Source organism: Nerophis ophidion, linkage group LG03 (genome assembly GCF_033978795.1).
Source record: "Nerophis ophidion isolate RoL-2023_Sa linkage group LG03, RoL_Noph_v1.0, whole genome shotgun sequence".
In the NCBI taxonomy this organism is placed as follows: Eukaryota; Metazoa; Chordata; class Actinopteri; order Syngnathiformes; family Syngnathidae; genus Nerophis; species Nerophis ophidion.
In genome coordinates, this window is record NC_084613.1 from 18388682 (window position 1) to 18403254 (window position 14573).

At 40.5% G+C, this 14573-nt stretch overlaps 1 protein-coding gene across 3 annotated transcripts in view; it reads left to right on the forward strand.

Annotated features, from left to right (window-relative positions):
- Positions 1-825: 825 nt before the first annotated feature.
- Positions 826-14573, forward strand: part of LOC133549257 (protein inscuteable homolog) — a 140475-nt gene continuing 126727 nt past the window's right edge. Inside the window, exon 1 of one of the 3 annotated variants that reach the window (XM_061894485.1) lies at positions 826-1233. The gene's annotated coding sequence lies outside the window, so the exon portion shown is untranslated. The remainder of the gene's footprint in view (positions 1234-14573) is intronic. The other 2 variants (XM_061894484.1, XM_061894483.1) reach the window with 2 other exon arrangements.

Sequence of the window (14573 nt, forward strand, 5' to 3'; positions counted from 1 at the left end):
AATGCAGCCAATATTACATACAGATAGCGTGTCATGAGACATGCAAACATAAATTAAATACATAGAGGACATAAGTAAAGGAAATCAAATGAGCTCAAATATACCTACAAAGGAAGCATAAGGATGCAATATGTACATACAGCTAGCCTAAATAGCATGTTGGCATCGATTAGCGTGCAGTCATGCACTGACCAAATATGCCTGATTAGCACTCTACTGTGCATTCACGCACAGTATACAACATTTGGTGGACAAAATGAAGGAGAAGAGGCCTAAATGCGTGTAGCTTCTGGTCTACAATCAGCACTCCTGTTTCTCTTTTCCGGAAATTAGTTAAAGCGTGAAAGGAAATTTGACGTTTACGTTCAGATTTAAGCTAATATTTATGAACTCCGTGGAGAGTGAGTTCCAGTGTGCGGCGACTCGCCTTTTTCCAACAATCACATGGTAATCATGCAGCGAAGACTCGGTAGTCATGTGAAGTACGTCAGCCCAGGCCCGCTGAGCCCAGCTCCTAATGGGAACCAGCCGTTTCGATCTGAACTCTCTTTCGCCGCTTTTTAAAGCCCCAAGTTTTCCACCAGGCTGACGTGAAAGCGGACACCCAGGAGAAGTCGCGGTCAAGGTCCAGAAACAACATCCTCTCACCTTCTCCATCCTGGGAAGGTAAACAACCTTTCCCCCTTGTCCGAGGTGGGACTTTGGTTCTGCTGCCGTAGCACTTTCTGGGTGCCGGCATCTCTTTTTTCCTGCCCCTCCCTTGATTTCTTCTCCTCCCCTTTGCCCACATCTGGAACCCAGCTCCTCATTTATTTATATGCTCCCTGTTTTTTTTTTTTTGGTCCTCTCCAAAGTTCTCTTACCTTGTTGTGTTGGCAGCTTCTCCCCTTCAGATGAGGTCTGCAATTACATCTGGCCAAACCGGGTCGCTGTGCAATTACACGCCGCACCATAGAGACTTTCCCCGCCTTCATCCGCGGCAGCTCGTATGGCAGACCGAAATAGAATAGTTTCAAGTCTGTTTGGACGGCGGCCCGGCACAAACTATGCTCCGCCGCTTGACTGACAGTAGGATGTGGGCTGGTTCTCTCCAAGACTAGGCTGCCGAGGCCGATCACGTTCAGAGACTCCGCAGTCCGGGACAGGAACGGACAGGAAGACTGAGACGAAGAGTGAGACTATGAATCCCGCTGGGAAGACTTGACCTTTGAGACCGCGGTACAAGAGACTCGGGTGAGTTCAAGCAGACGTTCACTCTGGAGTATGTCTGGCCCTGGTGACAGGATGCCGCTTTGCAAAACATTTGGTAGCCGCTGATTCCTTCCGAGTCTTGTAACAGCTGACACTTCTCCGCTTGGGAAAAAAAAGCAAAAAACGTGTTTCAGTGGTGGGAAACGGGAAAGATGAACTCCGAGTCCGGGTTCACGTTCGTCCAAAGGAAATGCCATTGACTGTTTTCTCTTATACATAACTTCATTGAGCTGAGGAACTTTGGAATGATGTTGACACCTGTCACTTGAGAACCTTCCAGCTACTTGTAGTGCGGGGGTCAGCAAAACGCGGCTCTAGACCCACATGCGGCTTTTGAACGGCGCCCTGGTGGCTCTGTGGAGCTTTTTTAAAAATTTATGGAAATTGAATTGTTGTAATATGTTTTTTGTAGGGGGACAAACACAACAAAAAAACACCTAATTGTTAGAGAGGGCACTTTTTGATTTGTTTGTGTTTATGCTTCACTGATGAGAGTATTTCCCGACCGCTGTTTTGTCCTACTAATTTCAGTGGACATTGAACTCACCGTTGTGTGGACTGTGACTCAACAGTTTGTTTACATGTACAACTTTCTCTGATGCTGCCACAGAAAGACGTATTTCATGCCACTTCTCCTTTTGTCCACCAAACGTTTTATACTGTGCGTGAATGCACAAAGGTGTTGATGTTGTTATTGTGAATTATATTTATATAGCGCTTTTTCTCTAGTGACTCAAAGCGCTTTACAGAGTGAAACCCAATATCAATTTTTTTTTCTTACATTTAAACCAGTGTGGGTGGCAGTGAGAGCACGTGGGTAAAGTGTCTTGCCCAAGGACACAACGGCACTGACTAGGATGGCGGAAGCGGGTATCGAACCTGCAACCCTTAAGTTGCTGGCACGGCCGCTCTACCAACTGAGTTATACCGCACTCCACTTGTTATAGAGTGCTTATCAGGCATATTTGGTCACAGCATGACTGCAAGCTAATTGATGCTAACATGGTATTTATGCTAGCTGTATGTACACATTGCATCATTATGCCTCGTTTGTAGATATGTTTGAGCTCATTTAATTTCCTTTACTTATGTCCTTTGAGTATTTAATTTATATTTGCATGTCTCATGACACATTATCTGTACTTAATATTGGCTGTATTTCTGATAGTTGTTTGTGCGCCATGTTGTTCCAGACCACAGCAAAGGTTAGCCAGCTTGCAAAGATTGTAATAAATCCATTAGGAGAAGGCAGCCTGTCGTTTTCTTTAACGTGGACACAACAATTCGAAGACAGTCATTTCAAGGAGTTATCTTACCCTCTGAGAAGTTTTACTAATGTTTTCCAATATTGTAAAAATGTGTAGAATAAATATTACATTTCAACATTTATGTCAACTTAGATTTGCGCCAGCCAGTGACACATAATTATTTTTGATAGTGTCAAAACGTGGACTGTGGGGTTTGTTTTTCTGGAATGCAAAGGAAAGTTAGCGCGGGCAAGGTTTGAAGGTAAGGACATGATTTAATCTTAACTGAAAACAGGAACAAACAAAAGGCGCTCACAAGGAGGTACAAAAACTTGGCAGTGAAAACAAAACTTGCACCAAGGCAGAAAATATGAACATGAAAAAAAACTGAATAACTGTGACATGAAAAAAATAAAAACTTACGTGGCATGGCAAGAAGCAAAACTATGGACAGTATCTGAATTAAAGTGGCCAGGCTGACTTCCTGGCAACTTTCTGTTTAAATAATAATTACATGACTTGGGGACAGGTGAACATTAATGGGTTGGCATGGAAACAAAACAATGGAGTGAAAAAACAGGAACTAATGGAGTCTCGAAGTAAACTAACACAACTAAACAAAACATGATCACCAAGACATGACAAATAGTAGGCTAACACAGCTAATTAGCTACTTACATCATGTGTTGCCTTCATTAAAACACTTATATAAGTCTAGAATTTTTGGTCTGATATTTTGGGTTGCCGACCCCTGTTCTAGTGGAACAAAATAGGGCTGTAACAGTATCAAATCTCACAGTACAATATTATCCTGGTATTGTGGTTGTGGGTTTAGGACAGTGGTTGGCAAACCAAAACGTTGAAAGAGCCACATTGGACCGAAAATAGCTTTCACAGTCTTGTAATGAAGGCAACACATGATGTTGAAATGTCATTTTTTTAAACACATTTTTACAACATTAGTAAAACAGAGGATTCTCAGAGGGTAAGATAACTTCTGGAAATTAGTGGCTCAGAACGGCCAAAGGTCTAGAGGTGTGTGTCCAAGTTAAAGGAAACGGAAGGCTGTCTTCTTCTAATGGATTTATTACAATCTTTGCAAGCTGGGTAACGTTTGCTGAGGTCTGGAACAACATGGCGCACAAACAACTATCAGAAATGCAGCCAATATTACATACAGATAATGTGTCGGGACACATGCAAACATAAAGAGGACATAAGTAAATGTACCTACAAACGAGGCATAATGATGCAATATGTGCATACAGCTAGGCTAAATAGCACATTAGCATCGATTAGCCTTCAGTCATGCACTGACCGAAAATGCCTGATTAAAACACCACACAAGTCAAAACCGTCAACAAAGCTCACCTTTGTGCATTCAAGCACACTTTAAAATGTTTGGTGAACAAAATGAAGGAGAAGAGGCATAAAACACGTCTTTCTGTGGCAGCGTCGGAGAAAGTTGTACATGTAAACATACTACGGTACATTCAAGGACCGCTGAAATGAGTAGGACAAAGCGGTGCACGCCAAATACTCTCATCAGTGAAGCATGTTTAATACAAACAGTGGGATTTCTTACAGGGGGGGTTGCCCACAAAATTAATGAATTGCCATTCCATTTTTCCATTTGTTTGGGCAGAAAAAAGGCAATAGTACACAAAAAGGTAACTAAGTCCTCCTGTATCCAGTGAATTAATTCCCCAAATTTGTGAACGTCAATAAAAAAAAAAAAATTCAGTGTAATGGTTTTGGTTTTGTTTTGTTTGTTCATATATATATATATATATATATATATATATATATATATATATATATATATATATATATATATATGTATAGATATATATATATATATACACTTTAACCTCGTCCGTCAGTAATAATAATACTTCTAGGAAATGTCGTTTATTTGCCACAATGGACTTGGTGGTAACTTAAAGGGGAACATTATCACCAGACCTATGTAAGCGTCAATATATACCTTGATGTTGCAGAAAAAAGACCATATGTTTTTTTTAACCGATTTCCGAAGTCTAAAAGGGTGAATTTGGCGATTTAAACGCCTTTCAATTGTTGAGTGTCGGATCGATGACCTTTGACCAGTGACGTTACAACGGGAAGCAATCCGCCATTTTCTCAAACACATTACACACACAATTCAAATCAGCTCTGTTATTTTCCGTTTTTTCGACTGTTTTCCGTACCTTGGAGACATCGTGCCTCGTCGGTGTGTTGTCGGAGGGTGTAACAACACGATCAGGGACGGATTCAAGTTGACTTACGTGGAGTGTAAATCGAATAGCACGGAATGCTAATCGATGCTAACATGCTATTTAGGCTAGCTGTATGTACATATTGCATCGTTATGCCTCATTTGTAGCTATATTTGCATCCAGCCTTTACCTCCACCCACATTTAATGCCAAACAAACACATACCAATCGACGGATTTAAGTTGCACCAGTGTCAAAAGATGCGAAAGTCCCTCGTTTGTTCTGCATATTTTACCAACGATAGCGATGCTACGACAGAGATATCCTGCGACACTTAAAGCAGATGCATTTCCAATGAAAAAGTCAACGAAATCACAAAGGTGAGTTTTGTTGATGTTATTGACTTATGTGCTAATCAGACATATTTGGACACGGGATTACTGCCAGCTAATCGATGCTAACATGCTATTTAGGCTAGCTGTATACACATCTGTAGCTATATTTGCATCCAGCCTTTCCCTCCACCCAAATTTAATGCCAAACAAACACTTACCAATCGACAGATTTAAGTTGCTCCAGTGGTCAAAAGATGCAATCGTTGGTTAGAAAGCGATCGCCGAATTCGTCTGCGTTGCCTTTGTTTGTCGTGATATGGCTCAATAGCTTCAGTTTCTTCTTCAATTTCGTTTTCGCTATCTGCCTCCACACTCCAACCATCCGTTTCAATACATGCGTAATCTGTTGAAGTGCTTAAACCGCTGAAATCCGAGTCTGAATCCGAGCTAATGTCGCTATATCTTGCTGTTCTATCCGCCATGTTTGTTTGTATTGGCATCACTATGTTACGTCCCAGGAAAATGGACGGCTGGATTTACAGATAGCAAAAATCAGGCACTTTAAAGCCTTTTTTCGGGATATTCCATGATGGGTAAATTAAAAAAAAAAACTTCGAAAAATAAAATAAGCCACTGGGAACTGATTTTTTTATTGCTTTTAACCCTTCTGAAATTGTGATAATGCTCCCCTTTGATGAGGCGGCCCCGACATATGGACACGCACAAGTTAGCCTTTGCCGCCATTTTTAGCTGCAAAGTATGAGGCATAAATGAAAGTTTGGGCGGTCAATTAGTCCAAACTCGGGGAAGAAAAACTGAGTCAGTCCATAAAAGTGAAAGGTAGCAATTTTCAATGCGTTTAGTCGTGGGTGACATCACCCAATGTGGGGTTCAATGGAAATGATTGCTGCCTTCCAAGATGGCTCCCGACACCAAATAACAGCGTAGCGAGGCTTCGCCCGCCCTGCCACACAACATGGCAGGTTAGCAGCTGGGCAGGGTGTGGCGTCCTCATGACTCCCTTTGCTCCCCACATAACTCGTGTCGTCGCCCTCGGCCAATCAGAGAGCGGCTTCCTGATGTCAGTTGGCGGAGGGTGCGAGCCGGCCACAGCTGCACATCTGTCTGGTCCAGCGAGGCTGCTCTCTGGGGAGGACGTCTCTTGCTCTCATTAAGGAGCTTTTCATCTAATAGTGAGTATTTTGTCTTTGGTTGAAGACTTTGGAGCATGTGTAATACGTGCTAACCGATAACCGAGATTACGAGCCACACCGTAATAATGGCGTAGTCCAGGGCCAAAACCAAGTTATCATACCGTAAGCTGTAATTTTTTTCCTCGTACGGTGTTATATTTTTTATTTGCATTTTATATAAACTACACATCATAGATTGGGGTTGGGCAATATCGAAAATATAGGATGTAAATTATATCGATTCTATGTATGTATGTATGTATATAAATATACATATATATGTATATATATATGTACATATATATATATATATATATATATATATACATATATGTATGTGTGGGAAAAATCCCAAGACTATTTAATCTCTACAGAACTGTTTCATGAGGGGTTCCCTCAATCATCAGGAGATTTTAATGGAAGCATTCACATACAATGGTTTATATAGGGCACAGAGTGGGTGGGTACAGGCAGGCGTAGGGGTGTGGTGATTGGTTCATGTGTTACCTAGGTGGTGTTTCCGTCTGTGGCGGCATGTTGAAATGATTTCACTGCGCTTGTTGAGGGATGACAGGTCTGGATGATATATAATAAACAGTTTATCTTTTAAGCATAGGTTGCATCTTTTATTACCACTGTTGTAAGGTGTGCTGGATGCAAGAATTTGCTATGTTATTGAATATTGAACATTATTGTCTTTGAGGTTCCAAATGTGCTTGCTGAGTTCTGTAGAATTCCGCAAGGTCTACAGTATATATATATATATATATATATATATATATATATATATATATATATATATATATATATATATATATATACATATATATATATATATATATATATACATACATATGTAAAAAAAATATACAAAACCCGATTCCATATGAGATGGCATTGTCTTGCTTATTTCAGCAAGACAATGCCAAGCCACATTCAGCACGTGTTACAACAGCGTGGCTTCGTAAAAAAAAAAAAAGAGTGCGGGTACTTTCCTGGCCCGCCTGCAGTCCAGATCTGTCTCCCATCGAAAATGTGTGGCGCATTATGAATCGTGAAATACGACAGCGGAGACCTCGGACTGTTGAACGACTGAAGCTCTACATAAAAATAGAATGGGAAATAATTCCACTTTCAAAGCTTCAACAATTAGTTTCCTCAGTTCCCATACGTTTATTGAGTGTTGTTAAAATAAAAGGTGATGTAACACATTGGTGAACATGCCCTTTCCCAACTACTTTGGCACATGTTGCAGCCATGAAATTCTAAGTTAATTCTTATTTGCAAAAAAAATAAAATAAAGTTAATGAGTTTGAACATCAAATATGTTGTCTTTGTAGCATATTCAACTGAATATGGGTTGAAAATGATTTGCAAATCATTGTATTCTGTTGATATTTACATCTAACACAATTTCCCAACTCATATGGAAACAGGGTTTGTATATATATATATTGATCGAATGCATAGGCATGTGTGAAAATATATCCTTTTACATTGTTATGAATGTATTACTCCCTGTTACAGGCGGCCATAAGCACAACCTCTGTAAAAAGGCGGCTGACCTTTGACTCGGATGAAAGCAGACGCCTTTGAAGTTTTTCCAGGAGAAACTGAGTCGTAACTTTTGCGGTCCTCCGTGGGGGCCGTCGAGACAATAATCCTCCGCGTTGCAACAAATCACGGCAAACACGGGGCTGATGTCGGGCCCCGTGTTTGCCGTGAGGTGTCGGCCATAAAACGAGAAGAGCGCCACTTTATTGTGTACGTCATGCATGGCGGACACCTTACCGGGTCCATGACTCAGTGGAGCCTCGCACTGCCGGGGACTCAATTAGGAGAGTGCAGGTATAAATTTTTGCGTAGGTGGGTCCGATATGGCAGCCGGTGCGGGGCCTCGAGTAAATCAATATCAGACTGCTTGAATTAGAGCGTTGGCTTCAAGATTCCTTTAACGTGACCTGATTTTTTTTTTTCTACATCTTAACCCCTTTTGCTCGCCTGCTGCCCGTGTGCATCTGCTAATTGGAGAGAGGTTAGGACCTGCCATTCTTCTGTTGCATGCTGGGATGGCGGCGTGTTAGCGCGGCTCTTGTTTGCTAGCTGCGTAACTCCTTCACACGCAATGAAGCCTCACTTTTCTTCTGACGGGCTTTAAAAGGGGAGCTGCACTTTTTGGGGGCCATTTAGAAATGTTTTCATTTTCAAAACCAATACAATATACACTTTTTTTTTTTAACCTTTGGGGTTCCCTCAAGTTAGGTCCTAGGGACCCGGAAGGGTTTCAGTCTATTAAAGGCTTGAATCTCCAATTCAACTTCAGGTGAAAAAAATAAAAAATAAAATAATATATATATATATATATATATATATATATATATATATATATATATATATATATATATATATATATATATATATATATATATATATATACATATGAAAATCTAAGTTAATTATTATTTGCAAAAAAAATATAAAGTTTATGAGTTTGACATCAAATATCTTGTCTTTGTAGTGCATTCAATTGAATATGGGTTGGAAAGGATTTGCAAATCATTGTATTCCGTTTATATTTACATCTAACACAATCTTCCAACTCATATGGAAAGGGGGAACCCCTTATAAAATAGTTCTGTAGAGATGAAGTAGTCTTTTTCCACACCTACATATACAGTATATATATATATATATATATACTGTATATATATATATACTGTATATGTAGGTGTGGGAAAAATCCCAAGATATATATATATATATATATATATATATATATATATATATATACTGTATATGTAGGTGTGGGAAAAATCCCAAGTCTACTTCATCTCTACAGAACTGTTTTATGAGGGGTTCCCCGTTTTTCCATATGAGTTGGAAGATTGTGTTGGATGTAAATATATATATATATATATATATATATATATATATATATATATATATATATATATATATATATATATATATATATATACTGTATATGTAGGTGTGGGAAAAATCCCAAGATATATATATATATATACTGTATATGTAGGTGTGGGAAAAATCACAAGACTACTTCATCTCTACAGAACTGTTTTATGAGGGGTTCCACGTTTTTCCATATGAGTTGGAAGATTGTGTTGGATGTAAATATAAACGGAATACAATGATTTGCAAATCCTTTCCAACCCATATTCAATTGAATGCACTACAAAGACAAGATATTTGATGTTCAAACTCATAAACTTTATTTTTTATTTTTGCAAATAATAATTAACTTAGAATTTCATGGCTGCAACACGTGCCAAAGTAGTTGGGAAAGGGCATGTTCACCACTGTGTTACATCACCTTTTCTTTTAACAACACTCAATGAACGAGAAAACTAATTGTTGAAGCTTTGAAAAGTGGAATTATTTTCCATTCTCGTTTTATGTAGAGCTTCAGTCCTTCAACAGTCCGGGGTCTCCGCTGTCGTATTTTACGCTTCATAATGCGCCACACATTTTAGATGGGAGACAGGTCTGGACTGCAGGCGGGCCAGGAAAGTACCTGCACTCTTTTTTTACAAAGTCATGCTGTTGTAACACGTGCTGAATGTGGCTTGGCATCGTCTTACTGAAATAAGCAGGGGCGTTCATGAAAAAGATGGCACCTTATGTTGTTCCAAAACCTGTATGTACCTTTCAGCATTAATGGTGCCTTCACATATGTGTAAGTTACCCATGCATTGGGCACTAATGCACACCCCATACCATCAAAGATGCTGGCATTTGAAATTGGCGTCGATAACAGTCTGGATGGTTCGCTTCCCCTTTGGTCCGGATGACACAATGTCGAATATTTCCAAAAACTATTAGAAATGCGGACTCGTCAGACCACATTTCCACCTTTCATCAGTCCATCTTAGATGATCTCGGGCCAAGAGAAGCCGGCGGCGTTTCTGGATGTTGTTGATAAATGGCTTTCGCTTTGCATAGTAGAGCTTTAACTTGCGCTTACAGATGTAGCGACAAACTGTATTTAGTAACAGTGTTTTTCTGAAGTGTTCCTGAGCCCATGTGGTGATATCCTTTAGAGATCGATGTCGATTTTTGATACAGTGCCGTCTGAGGGACTGAAGGTCACGGTCATTCAATGTTGGTTTCCGGTCATGCCGCTTACGTGGAGGGATTTCTACGGATTCTATGAACCTTTTGATGATATTATAGACCGTAGATGTTGAGATCTATACATTTCTTGCAATTGCACTTTGAGAAACGTTGTTCTTAAACTGTTTGACTATTTTGCTCACGCAGTTGTGGACAAATGGGTGTACCTCGCCCCATCCTTTCTTGTGAAACACTGAGCATTTTTTGGGAAGCTGTTTTTTTTACCCAATCATGGCACCCACCTGTTCCCAATTAGCCTGCACACCTGTGGGATGTTCCAAATAAGTGTTTGATAAGCATTCCTCAACTTTATCAGTATTTATTGCCACCTTTCCCAACTTCTTTGTCACGTGTTGCTGGCAGAAAATTCAAAAGTTAGTGATTATTTGCAAAAAAAGAAAAATGTTTATCAGTTTAAACATTAAATATGTTGTCTTTGTAGCATATTCAACTGAATATGGGTTGAAAATTATTTGGAAATCATTGTATTCCGTTTATATTTACATCTAACACAATTTCCCAACTCATATGGAAACGGGGTTCGTGTATATATATATATATATATATATATATATATATATATATAAACCTGCTTTGATTTTGAAGTGTGCGGCATTCAGTAGCAAGAGTTTGGACACCTCTGGCGTAGATAAAAGAACATTTAGGTGACTTGTTGAGTGTCAGACTTGTTCCTGCATTCCTGGCATGATTTACTTATCACAAGGACCCCATGTGGCTTTTATTTACGTCTGCTGGGAGACGCCTAAAATAAAAGGCCGTCTGCCTTGAAGTGGTGCCTGTGTTCCTTTTCTCAGACCTGCCTGGTGGATCCTCCACACCCCTGCCTGGACTCCTCGTTCTGCCCGTCTCGCCTCCTAATGTCCAACAGCTGTGAACCGGCTGCCATGACGACACGGGCCAACGGCCGGTCCAAAGGCTGGGTGCTCACGCTCTGTGTTTTTATGCAGACCGGGCTTTCGGCCACGAGGTTGTGAATCTGCACGTGGGCGTTGACGTATGTACGGCCGTCTATAAATTGTGCGAATGGATCGTTGCTGGAGCCGCCCAGTCCTCCTGACATGCAAACCTCGGGCCCGTGCCATTTCGGAACCACTCTATCTTGCTGAAGGAGCTGTGTGACACAAATGAGGCGAGGATTACGCCAAGAGCTCCTGGTGGGAAGCTGTTTCTAAATGATTCTCCATGTCCATACATGGAGGCTCCAGACCTCTTTCTCCAGAGTTTATGACTTGAAACCTTTGGCAGGGCTTTAAAGACCAGCCATGGATATATTGATTTTACATGTATTCCTGAGGATACTTTTATTAGAGCCATGGCTTCTCTGGGTCTGCCAGTGTTTTGTCAGCGCGCGCACACATTGTGCTGTAAGGGGTTCACAACAACCCAGAAGGACTTTGACCCAGACTTAATCGGGTATCTTTAGTTGGCTACAACTCAGACATGCTGAAGGGGTTTTACCTTACAAGTAACTTACTATACCACATAGAAGGTATGGACCAACATTAAAGGCCTACTGAAATGAGATTTTCTTATTTAAACGAGGATAGCAGGTCCATTCTATGTGTCATACCTATTTATTTGGCGATATTGCCGTATTTTTGCTGAAAGGATTTAGTAGAGAACATCGACAATAAAGTTCGCAACTTTTGGTCGCTAATAAAAAAAGCCTTGCCTGTACCGGAAGTAGCAGAAGATGTGCGCGTGACGTCATGGGTTGTAGGGCTCCTCACATCCTCACATTGTTTATAAGCATAGCCCCCAGCAGCAAGAGCAATCCGGACCGAGAAAGCGACAATTTCCCCATTAATTTGAGCGAGGATGAAAGATTTGTGGATGAGGAAAGTTAGAGTGAAGCACTAGAAAAAAGAGAAAAAAAAAAGGCGACGGGAGTGGGAGCGATTCAGATCTTATTAGACACATTTACAAGGATAATTCTGGAAAATCCCTTATCTGCTTATTGTGTTACTAATGTTTTAGTGAGATTATAAAGTCATACCTGAAAGTCGGAAGGGTGTGGTGACCGCCAGTGTCTCTGATGGAAGACTTGGAAGAGCCAAGAAAGTCGCAGCTGCCTCTTTGACAGCTGCAGGAGGACGCAAGCTCAGCTCATGTCTCTGGTAAGAACCGAATTTTTACCACAATTTTCTCACCGAAACCTGCCGGTCGACATGTGGTAGAGAAACATGTTCGCTTGACCGCTCTGTTCCATGTTAAAGCTTCACAACAAACAAAGAAACACCGGCTGTGTTTTGGTTGCTAAAGACAGCTGCAATCCACCGCTTTCCACCAACAGCATTCTTCTTTATAGTCTCCATTATTAATTGAACAAATTGCCAAAGATTCAGCAACACAGATGTCCAAAATACTGTGTAATTATGCGATTAAATCGGACGACTTTTAGCCGTGAGTTGTACTGGGATAAAACGCCCGCTCCAACCAATAACGTCACAAGCACGCGTCAACATAAGCGTCATCATTCCGCGACGTTTCAACAGGAAACTTCGCGGGAAATTTAAAACTGCATTTAGTATACTAAACCGGCCGTATTGGCATGTGTTGCAATGTTAATATTTCATCATTGATATATAAACTATCAGACTGCGTGGTCGGTAGTAGTGGGTTTCAGTAGGCCTTTAAAATACAATAGCGTAGTAGGCCTAAGTATTCATTAAAACCAAGGCAGGGGTTTTATTTAGCAAGTATATGTTTATTATTTTTGGTTACGACAACGGTACACACCATATACGGCTCTTGTACTTGGTGATGTCTGTGCAGAGCCACCCATTGTCATGATCTGTTGCCCGGATTCTTGTTCCGTTTAGTTTTGGACTCTCTCAGGTCCTGTTTTGTGCACCCCCTAGGTTTGTTTTGGTTGCCATGGATGCTGATTGGTTTCCCCTGCCTCTAAATATTGTTAGGCACGCACACCTGCTGCCGGGCACTAATCAGAGAGCTATTTAGATAGATAAATAGTGTTATGGTTTAACTAAGGCGTGACGGAAAACGGATACCAGAGGAAAGTAATGTACAGAGATGTATTATATACATGTAGTGATTCTTATTCTGCGTTGTGTAGTTTTTAAAGTAAGAGACACTCCACCATTCCGCCGTTTCATCATTAATTGGCCACCTTTGTTGGAAACATGAAACACATTCACAGGTCTCTACTTTTCTGGCGGAGTGATACCTCATCAGCAAAAGTCCGATAGAAAAGGAAGTAAACAACATTCATTTATATAAAAATAATAATTTAAATTACAATAACAAAAACGTTTTATCACAAAAAAAATAATAATAATACACAAATCCACATACCTTTGTTGGAAACATGAAACACATACACAGGTCTCTACTTTTCTGGCGGAGTGATACCTGCACAAATACCATGTGTAATTATGACCAAACATTTCAAACATTCGACGCTCTAATCCTTACTTAACAAAATTATGCATAAAAAAAATACTTAAAACAACACATCACTTATACCTAAAACATTAATGTTTTAACTTTTAAAGTATTATGAAAGTTTAGAAATAATATTTACACAAGAAACACAGAGCAATGAAGAACTATTACTATTACCATGAATTGATTAACGTGGACCCCGACTTAAACAAGTTGAAAAACTTATTCGGGTGTTACCATTTAGTGGTCAATTGTACGGAATATGTACTGTACTGTGCAATCTACTAATAAATGTATCAATCAATCAATCAAAACCTCATCAGCAAAAGTCCGATAGAAGAGGAAGTAAAAATCCAAAAAAAACGCAGAGTCACTTCCTGCACCGGACATCTGGTTCTTCAAAATAAAACCAATACTTCACGGTGGCAGAGGGGTTAGTGCGTCTGCCTCACAATACGAAGATTCAAATCCAGACTCGGGATCTTTCTGTGTGGAGTTTGCATGTTCTCCCCGTGAATGCGTGGGTTCCCTCCGGGTACTCTGGCTTCCTCCCACTTCCAAAGACATGCACCTGGGGATAGGTTGATTGGCAACACTAAATTGGCCCTAGTGTGTGAATGTGAGTGTGAATGTTGTCTGTCTATCTGTGTTGGCCCTGCGATGAGGTGGCGACTTGTCCAGGGTGTACCCCGCCGTACGCCCGATTGTAGCTGAGATAGGCGCCAGCGCCCCCCGCGACCCCAAAAGGGAATAAGCGGTAGAAAATGGA